The 7,867-nt window shown below is 37.3% G+C and overlaps 1 non-coding gene across 1 annotated transcript; it reads right to left on the bottom strand.

Annotated features, from left to right (window-relative positions):
• Nucleotides 1-7,476: 7,476 nt before the first annotated feature.
• LOC128775166 (U6 spliceosomal RNA) lies at nucleotides 7,477-7,580 on the bottom strand. Its single transcript, XR_008419814.1, has one exon. It is a non-coding gene; the product is annotated as a U6 spliceosomal RNA (small nuclear RNA).
• Nucleotides 7,581-7,867: the final 287 nt, after the last annotated feature.

Raw genomic sequence — 7,867 nt, 5'->3', positions numbered from 1 at the left:
TCTCTCTCTCTCTCTCTCTCACACACACAAACACACACAAAATAAATAAATAAATAAATATTGAAAAAAAAAATTTTAAAAGACAGAGATTAACTCTGACATGGAAGCCTTGAAGTTGCACACTCAAGGGTAATAACTAGGAAGGCTAATAACTAGTGTGCTAATAACTAGGAAAAGAAGAACCTTCCTGGCAGAACAAATGTCATATGCAAAACTAAGAAAGTCAAATGGATTTGGTGTTCTGGAGGAATCTCAAAAACCTTTCTGTGGATGAGGCAGAGAATGAGATAGAGGGGCTGTAGACAAGACTGGAAAAACATACTGCTTTTGAAATCACTTTGGATGGTAGGTTTTTACATTTGTCCCAAGAATGGGCATATAGTAATAATTTTATTAATAGTGATACTAAAGAGTACTTTATTGAGCACTTACTCTGTTGCAGACACTATACTATTTATTTTGATTCTCTCTGGTTAACATAGCTAACCTACAACTATGAAAAGCAAGCATATTTTCCAAAATAAAAAAAAAAAGTGAGAAGAGTAGCAATGTTTTAAGTTATTGTAATTTTCCCCAGCTTTTTGAAAGATAACTGGCAAATGACATTGTGTAAGTTTAAGGTGTACAATATGATGATTTAACATATATTTATGATTGTCACAATAAGGTTAGTTAACACATCCATCACCTCACAGTTACGTTTTTTTGTGGTAAGAACTGTTAGCAACTTCCAAGTAAACATACAGTATTGTAAACTATAGTTACCATGCTGTACGTTGGATCCCCGGAACTTGTTTATCATATAACTGGGAGTTTGTTTGACTACTTTGACTTTGCCTTTGACTATCATCCATTTTCTCCACGTAGCCCCACCTCTGGCAGCTGCCAATGTATTATTTCTATCATTTCAGTTTCTTTTTAGATTCTACATATAAGTGAGATCATACAGTATTTATCTTTTTTCAATCTGACTTATTTACTTGCGTAATGCCTTTGAGGTTCATCCATGTTGTCACAAATGACAGGATTTCCCACTTTCTCACAGATAAATAATATTCCTGTGTGTGTGTGTGTGTGTCACATTTTCTTTATCCATTCATCTATTGATGGGCACTTTGGTTGTTTCTCTGTCTTGGCTATTGTAAATTAATGCTGCAGTGAACATGGAGGTGCAGATATCTCTTCAAGATAGTGATTTCATTTTTTTTCCTTTATTTATTTGTTGACATATGCTTAGAAATTGGATTGCTGGATCAAATAATTGTTCTATTTAAAATTTTTTGAGGAAACTCAATTCTGTTTTCCATAGCGACTGTATTAATTTACATGCCTACCAATAGTGTTTTCCCAGATTGGGGACCAAATTTGCCTTTCAGCCCAACTGCTGAACATAGACAGCCCTTCTGGGAAGAGTGGTCACAGATACTCAGCAGCTGCAGAGTACATCCCATGGGCTTTATGGTCAGGGAGACAAGCCAGCAACCATGCCCAACTGTTGTGTATACTTTCTGGCCCCAGATAACCAGGGAGCCTGAACAATGATCCTGAACAGCCTCAGAGTATAGCCCATAGTACCATTCAGCCATGGAGTCCAGTCTACCACCCAACCCAGCAGTGAAGCTTAGCATACGGCTCTACCCAACTGCTGAACAGAGCCTTCAGCCTCATCCAGACACAGAACCCAGCCAGTGACCCCATGCAATCATGGAGCACAGGCTGTAGCCCCACTCAGTCAGGGAGTCCAAACAGCAATCATGCCTGACTGCAGAACCCAACCATGGCACTCTTCACCTGACCTCAGAGCACGGGCAGTGGCCTTGCCCATAGAGACCACAATGGCAAACCCTGCCTATTTACAGACACTACCAGCTGATCCATCTAGTAGTCCAAGCTAAGAGGAGTGGCTAAGGTCTTTCCTTGCCAACAAACCTATAAAGTCTAGTAGAGGAGACTCTATACTCAAAAGCACATACGCCAATGTAAGGATACAAGGATCACAAAGGATCCGGTAGACATGACACTGTCAAAGGAAACTAATAAAGCTCCAGTAAGTGACCCTAAGGAAATAGAAATCTATGAACTGTCTGACAAAGAATGCAGAATAGTCTTCTTAAATTGAGTGAACTACAAGAACACACAGACAACTACACAGTATTAGGGAAACAAGGCATGACCCAAATGAGAAGTTCAACAAAGAAGTGAAAAAACAAACAAACAGAAATTCTAAAGCTGAAGAAGAATACTGAACTGAAGAATTCAATAGAGAGCTTCAATAACATACTCAACAAAACAGGAGAAAATCAATGAATTCAGACAGATCATTTGAAATGACCTAGTTAGGAGAAAAAAAAAGAATGAAAAATAAAGTCTACCTTTTTTTGATGGCATGGGATCAAAAGAATCAATGTATACATTATGGGAATCCTGGAAGGAGACAATAAAAAGGGACAGAAAGTCTATTTAAAGAAATAGATGAAAACTTTGCAAACATGGGGAGAGAAGTAGGTATCCAGATTCATGAATTCCCAAATAGGTTGAACCGCAAAAAGGCTATACCAAACTTATTATGTAAGCCTCATGGTAACCACAAAAGAAAAGCTTGTAGTAGGTTCACAAAAGGTTATGATAGAGGAGTCAAAGCATACCTCCATGAAAAGTAATTAAATCACCAAGAGAGACAACAGAAGAGGAAGCAAAGAACAAAGGATCTACAAGAGAAAACATGTAACAAAAGGACAACAGTAAGTTCTGATACCTAACAATAATTGCTTTAAACATAAATGATTAAATTATCCAATCTTGCAAATTTATTTTAAATATTTTTTAAATGTTTATTTATTTTTGAGAGACAGAGCATGAGCAGGGGAGGGGCAGAGAGAGAGGCGGGAGGGTGGGAGGGGGAGGACACAGAATCTGAAGTAGGCTTCAGGCTCTGAGCTGTCAGTGCAGAGCCCAACATGGGACTCGAATCCATGAACTGTGAGATCATGAACTGAGCCGAAGTCGGACGCTTAACTGACTGAGCCACCCAGGCACCCCTCCAACCTTGCAAATTTCTTTAATGTTTGGTTTAAATAGAGTTGATTCTAATATCTGCATTGTAAATGTGATATGTTGATTTTGCCTGAAGTTTACTTGTCATATATTGGGCTCTATGCTGGATGACAGGAATATGGTGAACAAAACAGATGTGATCCCTTCATTCATGGAACCAACAATCTACTGAGGGATGCAGTCCATCAACCATGATTACACCAGTAGTTTTCCAACTGCTACTGAAATAATGGCTCTGCAATAAAAGCAGCAGATGCTGGGGGAGACTGAGTGGCTCAGTTGGTTAAGTGTCCGACTTCAGCTCAGGTCATGATCTCACAGTTTGTGAGGTCAAGCCCTGCATCAGGCTCTGTGCTGATGGCTCAAGGCCTGGAGCCTGCTTCAGATTCTGCCTCCCTCTCCCTCTACCCCTCTTCCACTCACGCTCTGTCTGTCTCTCTCTCAAAAATAAACATTAAAAAAAAAAAAAGCAGAGGATTCACTCTACTGCAAGAGTGCCTGGCCAGGGAAAGCGATCTAGGCTGAAGAATCTGGGATTAGGTGATTTGCAGGTTATAATCACACTAAAACCTTCAGAAAAAAGGAAAAACACATTTTCATATGCTAATGTAGTATGTTCATTTTTTAAAATAAAATTCATTATTAGCAAACTCACATTGAAGGGATCAGCTAGACAGATGGAAACTTTGGATTCCAAGCAGATTCATGTCTTTCTATCAGCTAGCAATTAGACATGTGAAAGCATATTCTTAAACTATAATGTGTCAAAGATTTGCAGTTTTTAAAGGAATACTGTCAGGCTGCGAAACTTACAAAATTATCCAGTTTTTTTTTTATTACTGCCTTTGATTTATATGTTCCCAAAAGCAAGGTCTGGAAATATTCCCATTTTAGTTATTGCAGTCACTGGAGAAAATCGAAAACATAACACATTTTTTTACTTTCTTAAAATTATCTTAGAGTCTTTCAAGGGACCAAACTTTATTAATATATCCTCTTCAGAATATTCTGCTTTCTTAGTAGCAAAAATGACAATAAAACAAGTATTTTGGGATTCTGGAGATGTCTAGTCAACCCTCCTGAATTTTGAAATGGGAAGCAGAGATAAATGAGCAGTCGTATACTGGCAAGCACAACGCAAGCTGGTGGGTTAAAATGAGCCTCTGGTACTTCCTCTCTCCAATCTAGATCTAGAAGCCACCTATTGACTTCCAGTGCATCACTATAACCCCACTGATCACAAGGAAGGTCCCAACCTGCCTCTGTGCGGCAAACAGCTCTGACCTGGTGAACAGAAGGGGAACCGAATCGGATGAGAGAGGCCTGAGGATAGGCAGATCCTGAAAAGCCAAGTGGAATCTGAGTAAGGGAGCCCTGTGATCCCTGTTTTCACTCTCACAGATAGGTATCTTTCCTCCTCCTCTCCCAGCTTCCTCCCCCTCCTCTTGCAAGAACAGGCCAGTGGAAGAAGAGAGAAAAGACTAAGGAAAGAACTTGGGAAAACGGAAAACATGTGCTCCCTCCAACTAGTATGCAATTTAAAATCACGGTCCAGGAATAGTTTCTATTTGTTACTTTCATTGTTTGTCTCTGTTGTGGCTAACACTAGAAGCAGTGGAACATAAAAGAATCCAAGAACCTCATCTTCTCTTGTCTTCCCACCTCCAACCAACCCATGAAATCTGTCTGGAAAAACTGACATATTAGTATGGAATCTAGACTTCTAGAAACCAATCCTAGAGATGGTTCGTTTTTAAAAATAACAAGGTTTCCGTGTGGTACAGAGTAAAGAGCTTTGTAATCAGAGACCGGCCTCTCCCTCAACACACTCTCCAAAAGTGTATCATCTTTGGTGAGTTACTTAACTTTCTGAAACAGAGTTTCATCTACATATTTGGGGTGAAGGAAGGTTAAACTAATACTAGCTTAAATTTTTTTTAATATCAAATGAGAGAATATATACACAAGCAATATTCAATTAAGTCACTATTTGAACAATTATTTCTTATTGATTACAACTTTTATTTGAATGTAGATAAGAAGTATAAAGTCACTGACATTACAGAATGTACTTTATTTGGTTTTTCAGAATTTTCAATGAAGTTCCTAGGGAAGAATACTTCTAAAATATATTCCTAAATTCCTTCCTTCCTTCCTTCCTTCCTTCCTTCCTTCCTTCCTTCCTTCCTTCCTTCCTTCCTTCAGAAGTAGGCTAGTCCAGAAGTATGCTAGTCCAGAGAGTATGTAGTAAGTATTGTACTTTAAAACTCCCTTGGTAGTGAGATTTTTTTGTACCATTTATTTATGTGAAAAAGATTTTAGTGCTTTATTTACAAAATGCCTAATTAAAACCTGATTCATCATAATTCAGCCTTAACATCAGAATTAGAAATGCATGAAAAATCTATGTACTTGTCATTTAAGACTTACTTAAATTACTCTGAATTGAGGGCTTTTTATAATCAAACACTGATTTATTACACTCCAGACATCTCTGTAAGGGAACCATATATTTTACAAAGTAAAATAAACTCAACTCTGATGTCCTCAAAATATTACTCTATTTAGTAAGTGTTAACATTTCTAGACACACACAGAGAGACAAAAATGGGTGTTTGTTATTATTTTAGATTTAATTTGTTGTGGTTTTTAAATTTTGTAGTTTATTTAACCTTATGACTTTACTCCACTGTCAATTTATTACAATTTCATAAGTAAAGTAATATACTTAATACTTAATTGTTTCTTTCCCCCTTTCTTCCTTTTTTTCCTCCTCCTTCTTTTTTCTTTTTTTTTTAAATTTTTTTTAATGTTTATTTATTTTTGAGAGAGACACACAGCACAAGTGGGGGAGGGGCAGACAGAGAGGGAGACACTAGAATCTGAAGCAGGCTCCAGGCTCTGAGCTGTCAGCCCAGAGCCTGATGCCGGGCTCAAACCCACAAGCCAAACCGTGAGATCATGACCTGAGCTGAAGTCGTACGCTCAACCGACTGAGCCATCCAGGTGCCCCTCCTCCTTCTTTTTGAATCTTAGTCTACACATTTTCCTCAAATAAATTTTTGCAACAGCATGTTAACTATTTAAAATAATAGCCAAAAAAGTGGACCTATCAAGATAACATAAGTCAGTACAGGCCTAGGAAGAAAAAAGAGAATGCATTTCTCCATTTTGCCTACATACATACATACATACGTACTCTTTGTTATTTTATTTACATAGAAGCCCATGAGTCTATCCATATATGACCATATAGTGAGTCCATCCTCCGAAAGGGAAAAAATTCTAATCTTTCAATTTTAACTGTAGAGTCCAACACACCATTTATTCATCTGTAGTATATTTGTATAGGTTAAATAACATTGCTCCTAGCAAAAAAAAAAAAAAAAAGGAATATTAGTGGTATAATATGTAAAATGTGTGCTTGGATATCTTCTAAAGCTGTACTGGTAGGAGAATTCTGCTTTTGCAGGCAATACTTCTATCTCAATTACCAAGATAATTTCACTTCAGCATATGCAGCACCAATTAGTGCATTCCATGTGGTCATATAGCTTTGTAATACCCCTTTTCCCAAGCTCTTCCACCCCCATATCAAAAAGACAAAGATGTTTCCAGATTCTTGTGCATCGCAGCTACACTGGGAGCGCCCAGCAAACAACTAGTCTAAATATTTTGATCCTATGATTTATCTTTTGTCATTGTTATACTTGTAGCATACTTTGGGCAATACTTCTGCCAAATTGTTAGTATTTTTTCCTTATTGGTTGGTTGGTTTCAATCAATGCGTTGAAAAAAACTTGCTAGTGATATTGTCTAACTCTCATATATGATTATGAAAAGATTGCTCAAACACGCTAAAGGATCTAGTATACTGATGTCATTTGCTAAACATGATAAAGAAGTAGCATGGTATGCTTCCGTAACTTAAATAAATTCAATTATACATGTGCAGAGAGCAGAGAGAGAGATCAGCTAATTGTATCCACTGTCCACAGGATGAGCTTACAGCCCCCAGTAAGCATGAAATGGAAGATACGAATCTGCAATTCCCCAGTTATCTCCTTCTCAACTACCTGAGTGTAAGCATCTTGCTGCAGTAACTGTAATCCTCATTTTTTAAACATGCAGTAAATACTTTTATTCTGAGACATTAATGCCAACTGTCGCCTGTTGCTTAACCAAAAAAAACAGCTCTATTCTAAGACCGGAGGGAAAACTGTATTGGATTTAATGGATATTTTACTGGAAGTTCATTTGCAAGGGCATTATTTGTTTCATTTCATTTTACCTTAAGTACTAACCTTAAAACTAATTCCCATGTGAGATGCTACTATGCTGTAAATTCATCATTAGCGGTCAGAACCATAATTTAGGTTTTTTTTCTTCATCAGTAGTTTTTGTTTGTTTGTTTGTTTTGTCTTTTTTATGGAATGCTTCATGAATTTGTGTGTCATCCTTGCACAGAGGCTGTGCCAATCTCTGTATGCTTCCAATTTTAGTATATGTACTGGCGAAGCAATCACTCAATAGTCTTTTGATGCAGATCAGGAGAAAATTATAGTGTGCGAAAAAGAACCTCATTATTATCACTAAAGTGCCAATATTTTGGTTGTCATTTTATAAACAAAGAAGTTGAAGGCATTTACTAAATCAAGACCAAGCTCCAGTGCAAATCTAGAATTCACTGGGACATGAATCAAGGACACCATGGATTTACATTTAGCGAAAGAGCTAAAAATGAGTGAGTGCTAATAGATGCTATAACTATAGAAATTGAGTTTTAAGTTAATAAAAGCAATGTTATCTGATT

The sequence above is a fragment of the Panthera pardus genome, unplaced genomic scaffold (assembly GCF_024362965.1).
Source record: "Panthera pardus isolate Hobbes unplaced genomic scaffold, ASM2436296v1 HiC_scaffold_6, whole genome shotgun sequence".
Lineage (NCBI taxonomy): Eukaryota > Metazoa > Chordata > Mammalia > Carnivora > Felidae > Panthera > Panthera pardus.
This window is presented reverse-complemented; position numbering and strand designations above follow the sequence as displayed.